At 42.5% G+C, this 22,097-nt stretch overlaps 1 long non-coding RNA gene across 1 annotated transcript; it reads right to left on the reverse strand.

Annotated features, from left to right (window-relative positions):
• Nucleotides 1–2,542: 2,542 nt before the first annotated feature.
• On the reverse strand, nt 2,543–16,108 carry LOC122467796. The gene is made up of 2 exons (XR_006293069.1): nt 15,941–16,108; nt 2,543–4,314 (listed from the first exon to the last, which is right to left on the reverse strand). It is a non-coding gene; the product is annotated as an uncharacterized LOC122467796 (long non-coding RNA).
• Nucleotides 16,109–22,097: the final 5,989 nt, after the last annotated feature.

Consider the following 22,097-nt stretch of genomic DNA (forward strand, 5'->3'; position numbering starts at 1 on the left):
TCAAAGCTTCTGCACATCAGAGGAAACCATCCATAAAATAAAAAGCTAGCCTATAGAATGGGAGAAAATATCTGCAAATAATGTGACTGGGGGTTAATATTCAAAAAGTATATATCAAGAATTCATAGAACTCAATAACAACAACGACGGAAACCCAATCTGTTTTAAGAATGGGCAGAGGAACTAAATAGACATTTTTTCCAAAGAAGACATACGCATGGCTAACAGGTATATGAAAAGGTGCTCAACATCACTAAGCATCAGGTAAATGCAACCCCAAACCACAATAAGATGCCACCTCACACCTGTTAGGAAGGTCATCGCCAAACAGACAAAAGACATCCAGTGTTGGTGAGGGTTTGGAGAAAAGGGAACCCTTGTGCACTGGTGGTGAGAAGGTAAATTGGTTCAATTATGGAAGTTCCTCAAAAAATTAAAACTAGAACTACTCTATGATCCAGAAATCTCACTTTGGGGCATATATTCAAAGTAAGTGAACACAGGGTCTTGAAGAGATGCACTCTTGTATTTATTGCAACATTATTCACAATAGCCAAGATAGGGGAACAAACTAAGTGTCCATCAATGGATGAATGGATAAAGGGGATATCGTTTATCCATATATATGGATATATATACAACCAAATAGTGTCTTGTGTGTTTGCGTCTGTCTGCTTTAGTTAGCAATTGCTGCATAACAAATGCCCACCAACCTAGCAGTTTAAACAATACATATTTATATCTATTATCTCTTGTCTGTGGGTTAGGAATATGGACACACCTTAGCTGAGTCCCCTGCTTCAGGATCTCTCACAAGGCTGCAATCTCGATCTCGTATTACCTGAAAGTTCGTCTCATCCGAAGGTTCGATTGGGAAGGAGTTACTTCAAAGGTCACTTACGCGGTTGTCGGCATCATTCAATTTCTTTCGGGCTGTTGGATTAAAAGAATTAGTTCCGACCGGGCTGTTGGCCAAAGGCTGTTCTCAGCGTTTCGCCACAGAGATCTCTGCAACGTGGCGCTTTGCGTCCTCAAAGCCCGCGAGGGAGAGTTGGCTTGCCAGACAGAAGTTACCAACTTACATAATATAATCACAGAAATGATATTCCATCACCTTTGCTCTATCCTTATGGATTAGAAGTAGGACTCGGGCCCACACGCAAGGGGAGGGGACTATGCAAGAATATGAATACCAGCAGACAAGGATCATTGGGGACCATCTTCTACTCTTCTCACTGTGGGTCTGTGGTTGGAGGTGTGAAAATAATCTGACAAACGTTGGTAAGGTGTATTTACATAGAAGGGCCATTTCTGGACATGACAGGAGATATTTAATCTGCAAGGTTATAGAAAAAAACAGTTCACTTTTAATAACTCTTGGCTTTAAATAGCTTTTTATTTACAGAAACTCATCTGATTTGGATATTTCTGTAATTATCAAAAAATATTTAAATTTGTTAGATGTTAAAAACAATCCTTGTGCTGTCCCTCATGGCTTTCATAAGTCCAAATTTAGTCGAATTTACAGCATCTTACTGATGTAATGTGTACATAGTTTAACCAACCACCATATAATTTTCTTTGGAAAATAAAAAATCTATTAAAATATGGATTTTACTGCATTTCACCTTTACATCTGCCTCACAATATACATGTGAACAACAGTAATTATGTGATAGAAATGTTCTATTACTGGTAATAAAGAGTTTTTATTTGAAAAATATCCCTATTCATCTCTTTCAAGAATGCATTTAAAACGAGCATTACTTAATGTATAGAATTGTCAAATTACTATGTCATACACCTGAAACTGATACAACATTGTATGTCAACGATACTTCAATGGTAAAAAATTTTTTGATTTATTTATTTTTGAGAGAGAGAGAGAGGGAGACAGAGTTTGTGAGCGGAGGAGGGGCAGAGAGAGAGGGAGGCACAGAATCGGAAGCAGGCTCCAGGCTCTGAGCTGTCCGCACAGAACCCGGTGCGAGGCTCAAACCCATGAACCTCGAGATCATGACCAGAGCTGAAGCTGGAGGCTTAACTGACTGAGCCACTCAGACTCCTCAGTGATAAAAAAAAAAAAGGTTTTAATAAAATAATTAAGATCAAATGCATGTATAAAAACGTGGAATCGCGAGGAAGAGAGACTGACAACAAAAGACACAGTAGGTGGTCAGTTTTCTGATGATTGTCAATGCCCCAGTTTGCTAATATCTGCCCAGAAGTTTCCCCAGTTCACTAATGCTTTTGGCTTCCCAGCAAAAAGTCCATTCTCGTGGCTGAATGGGGACGGGACCCAGGGTTCCACCTTCCCCCAGGCTGGACCTTAATTTGCCATAATCAGCAGCTTGAATTACAGGTTCAGCTGACGGAAATGTGTTCTGTCTTCTGGCCAATAAGAGGCTTCTTTCCATTACACCTCCCCCCCCCCCCCCGCCCTCCTTTTCTAGACGAGAGGAGAAGAGGGCAAGAAATTAATGCCTTTTTAAATGGGCTGACCACAAACTGAAACATTTGTGAATAAAATGGAACTTAACGATAAAGCACCGGACTGCCCAGCTTTATTCTCATTAAAGAGGAAAGTATTTATGTGTCCCGTAAAGGTTTAAAAATAACGAAGCAGCTAAGCAGCACCAACTTAAAGTTGGAGAAATAATGAATCTGCAAATCATTATTGATTAAGCGGTGAATTCCAGATCCCTTAGCCTGAGAAAAGGTCTTGACCCTTACTTTTTTTTTTTTTTTTAATTTTATTTTGTCGAACGAATTCAATTCAATCAGTAGTACTGAGCGCTTATCCGATCCACGGTACTCTAGGAGGGTGGGCTCATACTCAGATTCCGTCTGTGGCCTGCTCGCCAGGAGCATAGTTTGTCTAAGTGATGTCAGGGCTTTCTTCCAGTCCAGCCCGACTTGCTCCTCAAGGCAGAAGTCTAGGTCATTCACTTATAGAGCATTTTGTCCTATGGCAGTGCGTGTACATGTTTAGCCCCTAGCAGAAATATCTTGGTTCCATCGGGAAAGCCGACTTCCTCCAGAGAGTGAAGAAGGAGGCGTAGTTTCCACGTACACAGGATGGGTAGAGTCCTCAGCTCTCGGTCCCTGGACGCAGTTTTAATCCGTTTCTTCATCTACCGAAATAAAAACTGAGACCCTATTTGACATAAATCTTGAGAGGATTAAGTGAGGTAACACTAGGTACATGTACACTGTATATAAATCCTGCCTCATTTTCATAGTAAATGGCAGATCGATCAATATACAATGAAGAGAGACGAGTTCGCATTGATTAATCTACTTCTGAAATCGTCTTAATATTAAGTTCAGCTGCAGGTACACGGGCTAGGAAAAATACTTGGGCCATAAGATCAGAATCCTTAGTGACAACTGCATTCCTCGAATTAACCCTATACACGTTACTTTAAAGCGCGCAAGCGTATATTTACAAGGAAGAGCGTCTAATTTTTCTCACGGGTTTCCTCTGTGTTTGCGATAGGAACTTCTGCAATATATCCTCTTGTGGCTTTGGCTGTGCTTAATTCAGGGCTTATGATGAGCCGGGCACGGAGTCATTTGTGGACCGTACGGTCTTATCTTCGTGGCAACTCCGTGCGTTGGTACCGTTCTTCACAGATGAACAAACTCTGATGTAGGAAGACGCGGGACTCTGCCCCAAGTCATAGAGTGAGGGCACCCGGAGCCTGCCAAAGGCCAGGCGTCTGTTTGGTGTGGTTTGGGCTTGGGTTTGTTTGCTTTGTCGCTTTGTTTTGGTTTTTGGTTTTTGCCACCAGTATATTGGGATGGCACAGGCTTTGACGCGCTGACCCTGAGAATCTTCAGAGAAACCTCGAGTGCGGGCGTAGCTGTTTTCATTGAATATAAGTAAGAAAAGAGAAGCAAGTCGTGCCGTTGATCAGTGCTACAATCCTGACCTCAAAAGTCCTTCCTTTTTCATGACCCTTCTGATGGAAATAAAATATTAATAGCATCCTGTTCGAAATACTAGCTTCTGATATTTCTCCGTATAATATAGGTCTTTGGCCACATTTCAAGGGCTTCTCTTTATTTGGCATTCATACTTTCTCCCTTTCAAATTCTTTGTCTCACCAGCGTTTCTGGATGGCTCTTTCAACCCGTCCAAATCCCGATGACAGCAACCCTTGCCTCTTTCTCTTCCAGCTCCGGTGATTACCACCCCTCCCAACACAGGCTCAGTCACACCCTTCCAGAACTGTGCTTGGCCACCTTTGGCCCCTCGAGGGCTGTCACCACAGCTCAGGGGCATCAGAGCCCGGACGCCTGGAACACCACCTAGGGACACAAAAGAGTTCACGGAAGACAAAACACATAAACACATGCATGAGTCACAGTTGATTCCACTTCAAGCACACTTTATTTTTTTTTTTAATGTTTTTAATTATTTTTGAGGGAGAGAAAGACAGAGCATGAGTGGAGGAAGGGAAGAGGGAGAGAGAGACAGGGAGAGGGAGACACAGAATCTGAAGCAGGCTCCAAACGCAGAGCCCGATGCGGGGCTGGAACTCACAAACTGTGAGATCATAACCTGAGCCGAAGTCGGAAGCTTAACCGACTAGCCACCCAGGCGCCCCCAAACACGCTTTAAAAAAAATCTTGGGGCGCCTGGGTGGCTCAGTCGGTTCAGTGTCTAACTTTGGCACAGGTCGTGATCTCACGGTTCATGAGTTCGAGCCCCACTTTGGGCTCTGTGCTGACAGCTCAGAGCCTGGAGCCCGGTTCAGATTCTGTGTCCCTCTCTCTCTGACCCTCCCCCACTCGCACTCTCTGTCTCTCTCTCAAAAATAAATAAACGTTAAAAAAAATTTTTTTTAATCTTTCCTGGTTTTTTTTTTTTTCAGTTTGGGCAAGGATGAAGAATTCCTTAAAACAAATATGCCTAAAAAATATTGCACTTACACATTACAAATGGGGGAGGAAAAGAGAAAACAGAAAATATTACCTATAGCCTGGGCTAGCCAACTTTTGCCATCCTGATTTACCTAAGATATGGGCTTGTATGAAAGGTTTTTACGGGTGTCCTTTTATTATTTTTGAAACCACCTTCTTACACAATATTTTGAAAGCAACAACACACAGTAAGTTGTATTACCAATACTCTGAAATATACGAAAACATAATAAAAACAAAATTTTAAATCAAGTTTTTAAGATTCATTTGCTTACAAACACTACTTTGGTTATTAGATATTAGATATTAGATATCTTCTCATTCATGGGAAATGATTAGGACACTTTGGGAAATGAAATCTGAGACCATAAACTTAAAACATAATGCCTCACAGGATCAAACAGGGACCAGATCACTTCAGCTAGGCTCTTCGGTGAAAAGTTTACAGCGAGTTTTGTACATCATGGTGGGGGGTGCAGTGAATGGAGAGGCAAGGGGCAACTGAGTATGATTTCATCAAAAAATGCGCTTCTGCATGAAATCAAAACCGCCTCCAAATTGTGTGACTGTTGAGTTAAAACTGTGGTCATCCTCTCCCGAGAGGACACAATTTTTAAAATAATCCAAAATATTAATTCTCCAAGAAAAACTACCCAATGAGGACTTTCGTTAGTGTGGTAAGATTCCCGCCCCCCCCCCACCCCCACACCCCTGCCCACCGCCTTCCTTCCATCTGAATATTTAACATAAGAGAAAAGTCCTGCTCTATTTTTCTGCTGGAATCACATCAGTTTCTGTTTCTAACCTAGGAAGAATGTGGTTGGGACTGAAAAGCCCCCTGTCCTATTGTTAGACTCCCCAGCACTGATCCTTGCTTTTAACATCATAATGAAGGATGCTCTTTAGTGGATTATCTTGAGAAGGGATTAAGCCCTTCAAGTCTTCTAGGGGGCAAGGTGTTTTGAGCCCTAAATACACACCAATTGCCTGCTTAACTTTTCATCTTATTTTGAAAACTGCCCAGCTGGAATTCAAATTCTTTTCCATAGAGCTGAATTTTATTAGTAGCAAAGTTGGAGTTGGGGAGGGGGGGTAGCAGATGCTATATATAAGCACTGTTCTTTTAATCTCGTGGGGCCAAATGTTTCAGATATTCCACTGAGACAGGCACGTCAGGATAAGACTCAATCTAAACTTTGCTGTAGACTTCTGCCCGTGCTTAAATCCTCGCCCCCCGTCTCCCAGGCCCATCACTTAAGCTTTCAAGAAGACCATACGTTTACTAGAACTCTACCTTTAAACTCCATTTGGTCCACAGGATCCTTGCTTCCTGGCTTTTAACATTATCATCAGCTGGTTTTTTTGTTTTTTGTTTTTTTTTAAGTCACACTGAAACTTGAATTCAAATACCTAATAAACACACACACACACACACACACACACACACACTTGAAAAGAGAACTAATTGCTCTATAATTTATAATCAAGTGGTTTCTTTGGCCTCTGCTTCTTATCTTAATAACCATTTATTTCTGTCTGCCTGTTACATTAATACCGAAATCTTGGGTTTGATTTGTATTCACCTTACCCCTTCCCTCATTTCTGTTATTAACGACCCCATTGTGTGATCGTATGATTTGCCAGGAAACCAGAGAGTTTTAAAATCTGTTCTTTCTCCTGCTTCTCGGGTAATTCCAACTTTTTTCCTTAAGAGCTTGTAACTTTTCCTTTGTTCAACCGAGGACTATTCTTGTGGCTGAAAACACTCATTTTCCAAGTGTTAAAATGTGCAAAGATTCCTCTTAAACAGATACACGACAAAACTTTTTCTTGGAACTTTGCCTTTCAATGTGATTTTTTTTTTTTAATCAAATGGCGATATGTCAAAAAGAAGGTATACATAAATTCAAAAATGCTCTGTTCGTTGTCTAAGAAGTTTTACACGTAGGTACAGCAAAAATAACAATGAAAAGATCTTGAGAAAATGAAGTTTCGTGATTTTTTTTTTTAAAACTCAGGGCAGCCAGGTGCACTTTCCTGTGAACAAAATGGAATGAACTCGTATTCTTTGTTTTATATATAGAATAACTGTATTCCAGGGGCTATGCTTTAATTGTAAATAATCCCCCCACATTCTTTCAGTGTAAACTCTTTAAAGAGTCATGAATTTTATTTATACTCTCTCTCTCTTTGAGAGTCTTTTGTTTATTTGCTGTTTCGTTCTTTGTGAAATAACACTCCCAGAGGAAAATCCCCCTCTCTGCTTAAGGAATTAGGCCAGAGACAAAAGCAGGGAATTCTTTAAGCCTTGTTTTGTGCTAAGAGAAATGTTTGACATTTCTGTGGAGAGGTGTTTAGTTTGGATTCATTAGGTCTTAGGGACTCTTTTCTCTTTTCTCGCCTTTCAGATTCTGTCACTGTTTTGTTTTGTTTTTTTTTTTTTTTTTTCTGTGTTTGGTAGACTGAAGAGAATTTACCAGGGTGTAATTAGGTTTCCTACATTCGAATAGCAAAAATCCAGTTGCTTTAAATGGAAAGACCAAGTGTTCCTTTCGCTCAGCAGGCCCGAACCTGAATCCCACTTTCTGATACCCAGGAAGAACATGGGGCGGAGGATGCTAAGAAGAAAAGAAAGGGCTTTCACAGAAGTCGTTGTCCTCATTGAAATAAATACCTCTCTTGTAAGCATCTTTCTTTTTTTTTTTCAACGTTTATTTTTGGGACACAGAGAGACAGAGCATGAACGGGGGAAGGGCAGAGAGAGAGGGAGACACAGAATCGGAAACAGGCTCCAGGCTCCGAGCCATCAGCCCAGAGCCTGACGCGGGGCTCGAACTCACAGACCGCGAGATCGTGACCTGGCTGAAGTCGGACGCTCAACCGACTGCGCCACCCAGGCGCCCCTTGTAAGCATCTTTCAACAGTTACTTGACCATCCGTCCCCTAGTTCCACCCAGGAAGGCTAAGCCATTTGGCCGTCCTGTGCTTTGTCTAGAAACACCAAACAAATTCAGTTTTAACCTAAGTTTCAACACAGAAGGAAATTTTAAAGTACCTGCTTTGGCTGGGCTCCGTTCCCTCCCAAGTTCATCTAAAGGATATCTACCGCCTGATACGTTTTTGCCAGATCATTTGCCTTCTGCTAAACAACAGAGATATTTTGCTAGGTTATGAGCGTCATCCCCTGAATTAACAGAAGCTCAAATATGCGGTAAGTCCCCAAATCCTAAAGCCAGAAATAGCGCTCGGTCGTCTTTTTGCCTTTTCTTCTTGGATGTGACATTCTAGACTCGACCACAGTGAGTTGCTCTCTTGTTTTTACTCTCGTTGGTATCAAAGCAGGGAAGGAGGGGAGACAAGGAAACCTTGAAGGCTCCGCTCAAGAACCATTCAGAGATTAGCGAGCATGAACCACACAGACTGTACGAGCTCTTTTCCAACGAAATGCCGACTGATGTTCCAAAGCTTGCCAGTCTCAGCCCAAAGGCCCCCACTTTCGGCTTAAGAAACATGCCCTCCAGTCACTGTTGGGTTTTACTTTCTACATTCACACCACACCTCAGAGAGTGATGAAGTTACCAAGGCGGCCGAAGAGCCCCAAGGCCAAACCCTCACCGGTGACATCTTATTGGGACACAAGCTTTCTCTGGCTGGCTGATGATAACCCTTTGGCAGATCTGGCTGAGGAAGCATTAACCAAAAACAAAAGACAGAAACACTATAGAAAGGTCTAGCGGCCGTGATTATATGGGAGAGAGACCAGATAACAGCATCATTTTAACTAGTGGATTGCACCCTTATCAAGGGTGTCTCTCCAGCCCTCCCCCACACGCCCCAAAAAGCACTGATTTGTCTTTACTGAAATTGTGGGGACCCTGTCAGCCAGGTCAGTCTAGCCCCATAAAGAAGGATGTACATAAAGCGCTAACTCTCTTCAGCTAACTTTGTCGAGGGACACTGTCACCTCGTGTCCCAATGGATCCTTTTCCACCGGACGTTGAACTCGGCCATGTTTGTTAAAATTTATTCGAATCTTAATATTATGTAGTAGACTGAAAAACTCAGACTGTTATGCCCTTCTTTTTGAAAACCTGGGTTGTAAATTTCAGTTCAATTTCCATGGGGATCTGGAGGTGTGGATCAAAAACCACTTTGCATTGCCCCATGATTTAGAAGCCTCTGAGAAATACATACATATGTGTGTGTGTATACATACATATATATATATATATATAATTTAATAAAAGTAATGGTCGAAATCACTGATTCTCTAAGAATGGTAAAAGGTAAATCCCTCAGACTTTGTTCACTGAAGGGATAGCAAGATAAACATCTGTCAAAAGATATGAATATCAATAAATAAAAGAAATTATGTAGGACATTAGGAGAAAGATTTAATAAGCCAAGGATAACCTTAGGTTGAAATTGCAAAGTTTCTTTTCTGGGGGCACCTGGGTGGCTTAGTCGGTTAAGCGTCCGACTCTCGTTTTCAGCTCAGGTCATGATCTCGCGGTTTCTTCAGTTCGAGCCCCGCATAGGGCTCTGCGCTCACAGTGTGGAGCCTGCTTGGGATCCTCTCTCTCCCTCTTTCTTGCCCACCTCCCCCCCCGCCCAGTAAGTAAATAAACTGCCCCTCCCACTCGTGCTCTCTCAAAATAAATAAATAAACTTAAAAAAAAAAGTTTCCTCTCCAAAAAGAAAGAACATAATGGTCTCTGGGCAGGAAAGGGGATCAGAAGGAAAAGCCAAAATGCCAAAAAGTGTAGCAAATTCAAGCCTAGACACTACAGTCACCCAAATGTCTTTCTTTGACTCGAGTACTGGAAAACTCGTCAGGCAGGTGTTTGGCAATAATGGAAAATGTCCCCAGACCCTGAGATAAGAATGGCATTTCACTGATCATTCCCCTTGGGTAAAACCTATCAATCTCATCCCCTGCCATAACCCTAAAGTAATAGGAGAGGCAGGAGCGGGAGCCAGTAAGGGAGTTTCAACTTCCAGCTGAGAGAACAGGGAGAATGAAAACATATGTCCTAGACCTCAAAGTATGCTCCTTTGGGCAACAACACAGGTCAGTACACTTGCGGGGGAGAAACTCAATTCTTGACTCTTCATAGAAAATAAATTTGAGTTGCCCAGGTATATTTACCTGATTGTATTTATCATGTTCCCTCCTGTTAAAAAACTCAAAGGCGGGAGAGAGAAGCCAAACTCTTCTTGAGTACCAAAAAGAAGCCACAAGTTGCATAAAATACGCTTGGGCATGTTAATTATTCGGTGGCGACTAGATTGGGCTGTTTCCCCTGGAATGCCACGAAGCTAAAGACTAACAATAAGGATGTAACAATGATGAAATTTACTCGGCAAGTATGCCTCTATTCAATTGCTATGCCTCCCACAGGACTTTTTTGCCCCTAAATCTACCCAATATGACATATTCTAACAGGCAAAGAACGATACAGAGGGCAGTCACTACCTTAACCCTGAAGTCCTTGGCCCTGAGCACCCCAACGTGAAGATGCAGGGTCTTTGTCAATTGTCATTAATTAGAACCAAACGTGTTTCCATATTTAAAATCTTTGTGTCAATATACTCCCTGTATTCTAAACAAAAACAGCCACGTCCCCCCCCCGCCCCGCCCCGCACAGCATTTCTGTTACTTGTACCTCGCTGCCCAGATAGTAACTTCAAATAAACATGATCCTTAAACTCCTTAATAAAGACAAATTGCCTTCTTTAGTCATTGTAAAAAGCGGTATATTTTGCGATCGGAGGCTGGTTTGTAGTTTGGGGATATTGTAAAAGTTAGCATTGCTTTTCAGCGGTAGCTTTTATTTTTCTTATAGGGTCCAAACCACATCTCATCCTCCCTTGCTTACTTGCAGATAAGGCAGAATACTTGAGCCATTAGAGAGATGTGATTACGTCCAGTTGATTACCAACCTTTTTCTCTGTATGAGGCCTAAGATGGTCAGGTCGCTGTTTATACACAGACACACAGACACACACACACACACATATATGACTTCTTTTTTTATAATTTTTTTAATGTTTATTTTTGAGAGAGACAGAGACAGAATGCAAGTGGGTGAGTGGGTTAGGGGCAGACAGAGAGGGAGAACAGAAGCAGAAGCAGGCTCCAGGCTCCGAGTCGTCAGCACAGAGCCTGACGCGGGTCTCGAACTCACGAGCCGAGCCGCGAGATCATGGCCTCAGCCGAAGTCGGACGCTCAACCGACTGAGCCACCCGGGGGGCCCCAATATATACGACTGATCTCTGAAGGGAATGGTTGAAACAAAAAGAGATGCATTGTTGGAGATAGTATGTTGGGGGACCATTTTTAGAAACAAGCGAGCAACCTCAGAAAACTGTTCTAAGTCTATACTGGTTCTTTACAGAATGAATTTCACTTAGATTTTTCAGGGCTTTATGTTGTACCGTGTAACAAAACGAGGTGAACGTTCAGGGTACCTTTCCAACAACCGGAAGCGTTACTTCTGTTTCGCACAATATCAGCCCATGATGCCTCACCATCCGGGGAGATTTCTAAACAAACTTATTTTTCTCCTCCATCTGGGTTAAACGGGAAAATCCAGTGTTTTGCTTACGGGCACTAATGGGAAGTTTGGGTACAGCATTAACCAGACACGTGCCCCAGGTAACAAGACCACGTGCTGTATTTGACGTGTATTGTAAGGGTTCTTTTGCAGATATTGGTTCCAGTGTGATTATCTGGCCTCCTTTTTTTTTTATTATTGTTACAAAATAAAGACTTTTTCCCTTAGGTTACCTGTCACTTTTGAAATGGGAAACATGATGAATTATGGGACATTCGCCTTGCTGTGCTTTATCAAGCTCATTAGAGATGATGCATGATCTGAACTTTACAGAAGGAAAAAAAATACGTAGGCACCCTCTTTCTTAGCTTCTCTGTTTACCTCTGCAATTGTGCTATTTCACTTGTTGCACCAATTGACCATCTATTAAGAAAAAAAAAAAAAAAGTCTTGTCTGTAAAACTCATGCCTTCCCTCTAGAGTAGCCCTGCACTTAATCTGTGAATTCTCTAGAAGTGGTATCTCTGAACTTCTAGCTCAGAATGCTTGGTTTTATTTTCTCCGTCATCATGCTGAGCCAACAGACAACTTCATTTGCGTGTATAGATTTGACAGGAAATGTTATTTTTACCTCAGTTTTCTCATGAGATGGTCTCATGATAAAAGTCTTCCGGGAGGGAACTTCAGTTTAATGGAAGCAACTTTCATCCATACGTTTCAACAGATCTTCTTCTGCCTTAAAAATCTCATGGTTTTACTGAGTATTCATTTTTAAAGAAAGATTGAAGACTGAGTTTTAAACTGATTTGTGCCAAATAAGCTTTAAATAAGTCTTGATAACCCAAAAATTACTTCAGAGCTCAAAAGCCGTATCTTCTTACCTCTGTCTACAGTACTTTGAAAACTCGATTCGCGCTAAAACCTAGACAGGTCCACCGTGATGAAGGTCATCAGATAAAAAAAAAATGTTTCTGCAAGTTTAATCCAATGCTTATCAGCTAGAACAATTCCTCTCGAATCCTTCAGATGTTAACTACTGTTGAGATCTAAAATGCAAATATTATTTTTAAATGTGAAATACAGAGTTTGGATAAGCATTTGGCTTCAAAATAAGAAAGGTGACTGGACAGCAAATATACATATTATTGGAATTTCATTTTCATTGAAGCATCTTCTACTTCCGGTATTTGTGATTGATGAGTTTCCTTGGTAATGGAAAGAACACTCAGGCACTTAACATTACAAATTCCAAGATCGTGGAGAAGTGCACTACAAATCCTTCACATATCGCCCGGAAGACTCGTCCAGGCGGCCCATGGGTCCAGCTCTACTCGTGAGGCTGTTTTCAAAAAGAAGGTCTATGGGGCGCCTGGGTGGCTCAGTCAGTTGAGCGTCCAACTTCAGCTCAGGTCACGATCTCACGATCTCGTGGTCCGTGAGTTCGAGCCCCGCGTCGGGCTCTGGGCTGATGGCTCAGAGCCTGGAGCCTGCTTCCGATTCTGTGTCTCCCTCTCTCTCTGCTCCTCCCCCGTTCATGCTCTGTCTCTCTCTCTATCTCAAAAATAAATAAAAACGTTAAAAAAAAATTTTCAAAAAGAAGGTCTACACTCATGCTTCTGTAGTTAATCAGTTCACACACACGAAGTTTCAGATGGGCTATCGCCGGCATCATCTTGTTCCCTCCCTTCCGTCACTTCGAACGCATTCTGTGCGATGCACTCTGCTGGGTTCTGGAGGATTGACCCTGCCCTGGTGGAGGTGACAGTCTGGAGGAAAGATCAATCTTAATCCAATATCATGTCATTTAGATACAGAATGAAGGTATTTCTGACTGAGGTGAGTCCTTGAAGAAGGATGCAGGGGGCTTGGCCAACACATGGCAGGGGTTCCTGACCTGGCACGGGATGTCAGAGGGCCCTTACTGAGAGCAGGATGTCAGAGAGGAGGGGAGAGACCTAGTACCTGATGTCAGAGGGGCTGGACCTAATATGGGATATAAGGAAGGGGCGAAGATCTAGCTCAGGATGTCCTTGACATCCCTCTTTAAGGAGGAATGCTGAGGTGAATTCAAGCTTCTAAAAGAAAGCCAGTCGGGCAGAAAGGAAGTTATAATCAAGGAGCGTTGTCAGAGAGAGGAGCCCGGCAAGGGAAAGAAAGAGGGTCAAATCATGCCAGGCCTTGAAGTCATGGTAAGAATGTGCAGTTTGTTCAAAGACTTGTGGGAAGCCATCAGGAGATTCAGAAACAAACTTCAATGCAAGGAGAATGACACAACCTGGCTTGTGTGTTTTTAAAATTTTTTTTTCAACGTTTATTTATTTTTGGGACAGAGAGAGACAGAGCATGAACGGGGGAGGGGCAGAGAGAGAGGGAGACACAGAATCGGAAACAGGCTCCAGGCTCTGAGCCATCAGCCCAGAGCCTGACTCGGGGCTCGAACTCACGGACCGCGAGATCGTGACCTGGCTGAAGTCGGTCGCTTAACCGACTGCGCCACCCAGGCGCCCCAGTGGCTTGTGTGTTTTATAGACGATCAACAGAGACACCCTACGAGGTAGACAAAGTAAGTGTGATCAACCCCTCTGAGCAAATGCAGAAACCACGATCCTACAATTGGGCTTCTTGCCAAAGGAGGAACGGACAGCCAGCGGCTGGTATATGCCCTTGCCCGCACTCATGGCATATGTCTTTCGGTGCACAATTCTGTTATTTCTATATCCATCAGAGGTCTCTGTCCCCTACTGCACATATTCAAAATCAAGGCCATGCTTCTCATTACTTTTCGGTGATATTTCATTTTAAGGCCGAGTGGGAAAAATACAAGTTAGGTAGTTTGTGAACTAGAAGAATCTAAGAGAAAAGGTTTTTTTTGTTGTTTTGGTTTTTTTTTAAGTAAGCATCAGGCCCAGTGGGGAGCCCGACTCGGGGCTTGAACTTAGTATCCTGAGATCAAGACCTGAGCTGAAATCAAGAGTCTGTCGCTTAACTGGCTGAGCCACCCAGGCGCCCTGAGAAGTAGTTTTTAATAATGGATTTCTCTTTGGTGTGAATCTATTGGTTGCGTCAAGAATTGACTCGCTACATTATTTTTTGTATAATTTTAGAATCATTTCAGCTTAAGGGCTAGAATGGCATTTACATGGTAACAATACTATCTACTCTTAAAAGCGTATTAAATAGAATATTACAGCTACATCGTAAGTTCCATTATTTGTACTAAATAATAATTATAAGTAGATTTCTAACGTTGAAGTAAGATAAACATAAGATCTAAGAAAAATACAGTTTGTGATATTGTACTTACTTCTGACAAGTGGGGAGACACCACGTGAAGGAAAAAAGCCAGTCATGGTTTATACTAAGGTAGAGAGGAACACCTCTCTCTGCTGCTTTTTCTGTTCCCTGGAAAATGCCAGATAAGAGACCAGCTCTGGGCATTCTTCCCCAAGGCCTCAGTATATAAAGAGTTTGTCCAGGGCTGCCTGAGTGGCTTAGTCGGCTAAGCGTCTGACTTCTTGATTTCCGCTCAGGTCATGATCTCAAGGTTTGTGAGTTCAAGCCCCACATTGGGCTCTATGCTGTCAGTGCGGAGCCTGCTTGGGAATCTCTCACTGTCTCCCTCTTTCTCTGGCCCTCCCCCGCTCGTACTTTCCCTCTCAAAATAAATAGACTTAAAAAAAATAAATAAATAAAATAAATAAAGAGTTTGTACATTGCCAGGAACCAGAGGGAAACATTTGGACTTGGAACTTCTCCTTCCAAGGATGGAAGAATAAAGAAGTCACAGCAGGAACATTTCCGTTTTGCAAGGTGGAATTGTTGAAAATCGCAACAGAGGATCCTAACCTCCGTAGCGGTTGTCGAACGGCCGGCAATTTCTGCTTTGTCATATGAACTTAACCAAAAGTGCCTTCAAATTAATTGCCTAACACTTCCACAGCAGACAGAAGCTGTAACGCTTATAGCCACATTTGCACACTGACTGTGTCTTAGTTGCGGGCTGCTATAAATAGATACTACAGACTGGGCAGCTTAAACGAAAACATTCACTTCTCCCAATTCTGGAGGGTTGGAGGTCCAAGATCAAGGTGCCGGCATCATCAGGTTCTCTGGAAGACCTTCTTCCTGGCTTGCAGAGGGCTGTCTTTTTGTAGTTTCCTCACAGGGCAGGAGAGGAACAGAGACCTTCTGTCTCTTTCTCATTCTATAAATGTGTTAATCCTACCATGGGGACACCACTGTCATGACCGAATCTAATCCTGATGACCTCCTGAAGTCCCCACTTTCCAAATGCTATCACAGAGGGGATGAGAGTTTTAAGATATGAATTTGAGGGAGACACATTCAGTCCCTAATAGACTGGCTTGCTTATAAAGACCAAATTACCCCCCCTCCCCGCCAAGAAGTGTGCTGAGCCCCCACCTCACAGGACAGAGTGACAGAGAAAGCCCTACCATCAACTTGGGGCACTCTCGTCATCTTGGGTCTTCAGGCGGCAATCATAGACAGTTGGATGAAACAGTGTAGAAGTCAAGGCAATGGACTCTAGACAAATATACAGACGCGGAAGCCAGCAAAGAGAATATAAGTGAAGCCAAGAGCCGAATGTAAGGCTCTGGGGAACATTAACTCCCGTCACACTGCCTGAGCCCTTCTCTGTGTTGCATAATTTAGCATCAAACGATACGTCTCGTGTGATTCTAATTCCTCTTCTAGACAACTCTCGTCTTGTCAGCTAAACTGTTAGATGCCTGAGGTCAGGAGGACGTCATGAGATGCTCTATGGCCAATCATTCACCCAAAATAGAAGCCAGGAATTTAGGAAACTATCGAAATCCTACCACCAAAAGCCACCAATGGATTAAATATTCCATTACACTACCTGATTTCTCCACTTTGGTTTATTGCCTAAGCTGCCTGGGCCATCATCTATTTCTTAAAGTAGGTGAGGCCAGTGATTCTTCATGGGGTACAGGTGAGGCAAGGGGGGCGGGTAGCAGGTGAGAAAAGAATCTCTCTTGGACGTTCAGGTTCCCACACGCGATGAGCTAAGTGGGCGAAAAGTGTCCCTTCCAAGACGTTAGGAATCACTACATGTTTGAGAAACTTCTGAAAGCGTGAACCCCCTGAGAGCAGAGCATCTTTCTTCTGTCACCTCATACAGCAAGATGGCCTTCTGTGATCGGTGCTGAAACGTAATTTTAGTTGTGCTTCCGGACACGAAAAATTGTATTTACAAGGCCAACTTTAAGTTCTGGTTATATTTGTTCTCTCAATCCTATTTTTTTTTTCTGTTGGAAACTAAAAATAAGATTAGCTCAATAGGTACCCGAGGCTGTGTGTGTTGCCTCCCCGCCAAGAAAAAATTCATATTCAGTCCCAGCCCTCATGGTATGGTATTTGGAGATGGGTGGTTGTTAGGTGTAGATGATGTCATGAAGGTTTAGATGATCCCCCTGATGGGATTAATGCCATTGTAAGAAGTGACAGCAAGGAGAGCTTGTCCTCCCTCTCCTCCATGTGAGGACACAATGAGAAGGCAGCTGTGTATAAGCCAGGAAAAGAGTCCTCACTGAGGAATCAAATTGCCTGGTGCCTTGATCTTGGACTTCCCAGGCCCCAACTGTGAGAAATGAACTTCTTTAATTGAAGCCACCCAGACTAAGATATCTTGTTACCGCAGCCCAAGCAGACAAATACAATGTGTATGTCCAAGACAAGAGCAAAACATTTCTGCAAAACAAAGGAAGTTGACTTATACATGTAAAGTATAATAAGAGAAATTGATGACAATGTCTAACATAGGACTTTTAAACTCTTCGATCATTTGGAGCGATTTTAGAAGGCTTTCTGGGGGCGCCTGGGTGGCGCAGTCGGTTAAGCGTCCGACTTCAGCCAGGTCACGATCTCGCGGTCCGTGAGTTCGAGCCCCGCGTCGGGCTCTGGGCTGATGGCTCAGAGCCTGGAGCCTGCTTCCGATTCTGTGTCTCCCTCTCTCTCTGCCCCTCCCCCATTCATGCTCTGTCTCTCTCTGTCTCAAAAATAAATAAAACGTTAAAAAAAAAATTAAAAAAAAAAAAAAAAAAAAGAAGGCTTTCTGGTGATATAATTGAAGAATATATTCCATTTAACCATAGTCAGTAGGTGTTTGGGGGGTCGCAGAGCCCCATTTTGAAGATAATATTTTATAGCTCATTTGAAAAACTTGCATCTGATATAAATATATCTATTTATCTAATTAAACCAAGTACAACGAGAGAGTTAAGTTTTGTGCCAAGAATATCATATGGTAATATACCTTCTCGATTAAAAAAAATAATAAACGTTTCCAATTTGGAAGAAGAAATTTTAGTAAATTCTTGAAATTTCAAAGTTGATTTCATGTCCGGATTCTCAGCGGGGCATCTGGTATGTTCCCTTGAAGCCTGTCTACCTAGGTGTATCGGTACAACCATTAGATTAATACATCTTCTGTGAAACAGAGAAGAAGCATGCTGTTCAAAAGCTGGCAAAAGGTGATGGCCAGCCATGAAATGAAAAAAAAAAAAAAAAAAGTCGAGTTTCATTTTGGAAAACAAGCCCCTTCTCAGTTTTGACTGAAGCGTATTAAGCAGGATAGAGAGACTATCTCTTGTAATTGTCAGCAGATTGGCAATCTGACATACGATTCTGGCAAACCTGTATTTAATTGCTAAAATATGACTTCTTAGCAACTACAAGTCTGTTCTGCCAATGTCAAGTTATCCCAAACCACATGACTTGACTTCTGCTTTAGAATTAAAATTGAAGATTTATCCCAGGTTGAAGCTGTGCCTTGTGCATTCTGCAGGAGTTCTATGCACTGCAGACAGGAAAACGGGATACCGTTAAAGCACTGCAGTGCCCCAGGGGTCAATGTCAGATACAATCTAATTTAACATCTTTATTAAGGATCTCGAAGAGGGAGTAAGCCACATATTAATGAAATGTGCAAATGATATTAAACTGGGAGCTGGTGCAACCACCAGTAAGGACAAAGAAATAATAGAAATGCACCAAAAGAGGTTAAAACTATGAGCAGAAAATTATTACATGAAAATCACCTTCTTGGGATTGATAGTTTGGAGATGAGCACTGGGAGTCAGAAATCTCAGAGTTTGGGGCTGTATGCAATTGGGAATGAAGAAGAAGAAAAAGAGGGCAACCTTTAGCCAGTATCTAATTTAGACACCAACGTAAACACTTTACATTACATTATGTAAATTTAGACGGTCTTTAAAATCAGAAAGATCACCAACTCTAAAATTTAGCTACAAGCCAACCCAAATGGGGTAGCTTCACGAAATACGGCACACGTAGCTATTAAAATGACCAGTACATGGATTATATCGACGTGCAGAAGATATGAAAGAGCGTGAAGTGAAAAAAAAAAAAAAAAAAGACAGGGGCGCCTGGATGGCTCAGTCGGTTGAGCATCTGACTTCGGCTCAGGTCACGATCTCACGGTTTGTGGGTTCGAGCCCAGCGTCGGGCTCTGTGCTGATAGCATAGAGCCTGGAGCCTGCTTTGAATTCTATGTCTCCCTCTCTCTCTCTCTGCTCCTCCCCCGCTCATGCTCTGTCTCTCTCTCTCTTTCAAAAAATAAATTAAAAAAAAGACAGAACATAATACAATGTGCATAAGGATAAAATATAACCTAACACAACATAAAATATATGTACACTCATTCAGCCAGCTCCGGAGGTCTTCACCTAGAAACTAATTTTCTTTTCTTTTTCTTTTTTTTTAACGTTTATTTACTTTTTGAGAGGCAGAGACACAGTGCGCGCAGGGGAGGGGCAGAGAGAGAGGGAGACACAGAATCCGAAGCAGGCTCCAGGCTCTGAGCTGTCAGCACAGAGCCTGACCCGGGGCTCGAGCTCATGGACAGTGAGATCGTGACCTAAGATAAAGTCAGACGCTTAACCGTCTGAGCCACCCAGGCGCCCCAGAAACTACTTTTCTAATACACACTAATTTGGAAACACAAATAAATGTGTCTTTTGTTTAAAAAAAAACATCACAAAACAGGAGCGCCTGGGTGGCTCAGTCAGTAAGTGTCCGACTCTCGATTTGGGCTCAAGTCGTAACCTGGGTGTTGTGGGATCGAGTTCCGCTCAGGCTCCGTGCAAGGGTGTGGAGGCTGCTTAGGATTCTCTCCCTCCCTCTGCCTCTGTCCCTCCTCTGCTTGCACTCTCCCTCTCTCTCAAAACAAATTTAAAATAAATAAAAATAAATAAAAAAATCACAAAACAGCTTAGAAGCTTTGACCTTTTAGCCTCTGTATCTCCATGCCTCCCATATCCCACCCAAACAGCAGATGAGGCAACTCTAAAAATGACATGGCCAGAGTTGTTGCTAAAATAGAATGCCCTTGAGGCAGCATCTGACAACCTTTCAGTCTTCAGTAGGAATCCTTGACTGCCTATAATCTCCTGAATTCACTCTTTCTGCCTTTTCTACCCGTGTGACCACTCCCATGCCAGCAACCTTGGTCACTCCGAGGTACCCAGTCATTGTGACAAGGACTTTTAAGCAAGCAAACACCCTGAAGCAATGGTGTGCATGTTAGGACTCCTTCCCTTCTTCCTCCCTTAGAATTCCTCACGCAACTTCTCTTACTTGAACTACACGCAAGGGCATCCCCACCGCAAGGAGCTGGAAAGGGCGTCCTTTCAAAACCATGGCATTCCTGAAACATTTGACTTCACCACTCGATCTTTGGTGCCTACTCAAAAAAAGGTAGCTTCCACTTGCCTTCTACATTCTTCCGTGACCCCTTATCTGCTTTCAGGACCCAGGAGGGAAAATAAAGAAGGAAAATACCCCGGTGCCCTCAGATACACCAAAAGGGAACTCATTTGACCTAGCATGGAAACCAAAAGAATGGCTCTTTCTGAAGAGCAGGACATCAGTAGCAAATGATCCAAAATGCAGGTGTAGGCGAATCCAAAGAGTTGAAGATGCTGAGGTTCTAAAGTAGTAGGAGAAAAAAGAAAACACTATTTTGTTTGGGCTTCACGCAAAGAACCTAACCGACGTCCCGTAACGGGGGGGTGTACTGCCTCTGTATCCGAATGATTCAGATACATCGGTGGGTGGCCAGAAGCTTGTAGAAATGGGGCAATGAACACATGAGGAAGATCATAAATACCAAACAAAGATCGTAGCTAATAGAGGGGGACGTGCTGAAAATGTTCCAAGGATATTCTTGCCAATGAGGAAGAGGAATTATTTTAAATATACTAGAAGGACTTACTGGTCCTATGGGAATAAAATTCAAGGAGCAAACAAGTATGTGAAATCTTAAGAATTTTATTATAGCTTAGCCTTTTCATGGATTTAAGACACTTAAAGGTAAATTTAACAAACATCGGAAACGCACAGCTTTATTAGCGATTCTGCAATTATACTGAATTAGACTAAGCTTCTCTACCTGGAGGGTCAAGTTTCCTTTAGTTCATTACCTGAGTTCATTTACAAAGTAGAATTTCCTTGTAATCTCCTCACTATTTCAAGCGCAAACGAATTCCACCTCACCCCACCCGAAGTTAAAAAATGTTTTCAAGAAATTATTTAGTGTTCTACTTCAGCTTGCCTTCCTGTAGGATGAGAAAACACATCAGAAGTTCAACTATAGAGGCTGCAGGGTGGCTTATTCTGTTAAGCCTCTGACTCTCGATTTCGACTCCAGTCACAATCTCCCGGTTCGTGAGTTCGACCCTCATGCCGGGCTCCATATTGATGGTGTGGAGCCTGCTTGGGGGCTTGGGATTCTCTCTCTGCCTCTCTCTCTCTCTCTCTCTCTCTCTCTCTCTCTCTCTCAAAATAAATAGATAAGCTGAAAAAGAAGTTCAACTATAGAAATTTTCTAAACTCTACTATGATAAAATAGGTGGGTTGTTTTTTGTTTTTGTTTTTTTTGTTTTTTTTTGTTGTTTTGTTTTTTTTTTGCATTAAAGAAAACAATGCGTTACCTATGTCTTCTTCCGGGCATACATGAAGTAGAAATAGTTCATGCCATGAGGCCTGGGGAGACATTTAGGCTCACTGTACAACAGCCAGTCCCATTGTGGGAATGCAGAAAACAATCAGACCTAGTCCCTACCCCTAACATTTTCACCATCGGTTGACGGAGGTTAACCAATAAAGAGTTCTCTATCGTAGGCTTAATTTAAGCAATGACATTAGGACTAGTAAGTCTTCCAGGAATGCCCCAAATAATAAATAACGTGGTTTGCAAATATTAAGGTGCACCTTCGTTATACGGAAATAGGTGATTTTTTTTTAATTTTTTTTAATGTTTATTTATTTCTGAGACAGAGACAGAGCATGAGTGGGGGAAGGGCAGAGAGGGGGAGAGAGGGAGGGGGACACAGAATCCGAAGCAGGCTCCAGGCTCTGAGCTGTCAGCACAGAGCCCGACACGGGGCTCGAACTCACAGACTGCGAGATCATGACCTGAGCTGAAGCCGGACGCTCAACCGACTGAGCCACCCAGGCGCCCCATAGGTGATTTAAAAAAAAGAAAAAAACGGTAACTTTCAAAGACCATCATAAAAGCCTGGGACAAATATTAAATTGTTCACTGAT

The sequence above is a fragment of the Prionailurus bengalensis genome, chromosome B3 (assembly GCF_016509475.1).
Source record: "Prionailurus bengalensis isolate Pbe53 chromosome B3, Fcat_Pben_1.1_paternal_pri, whole genome shotgun sequence".
Classification (NCBI taxonomy): Eukaryota; Metazoa; Chordata; class Mammalia; order Carnivora; family Felidae; genus Prionailurus; species Prionailurus bengalensis.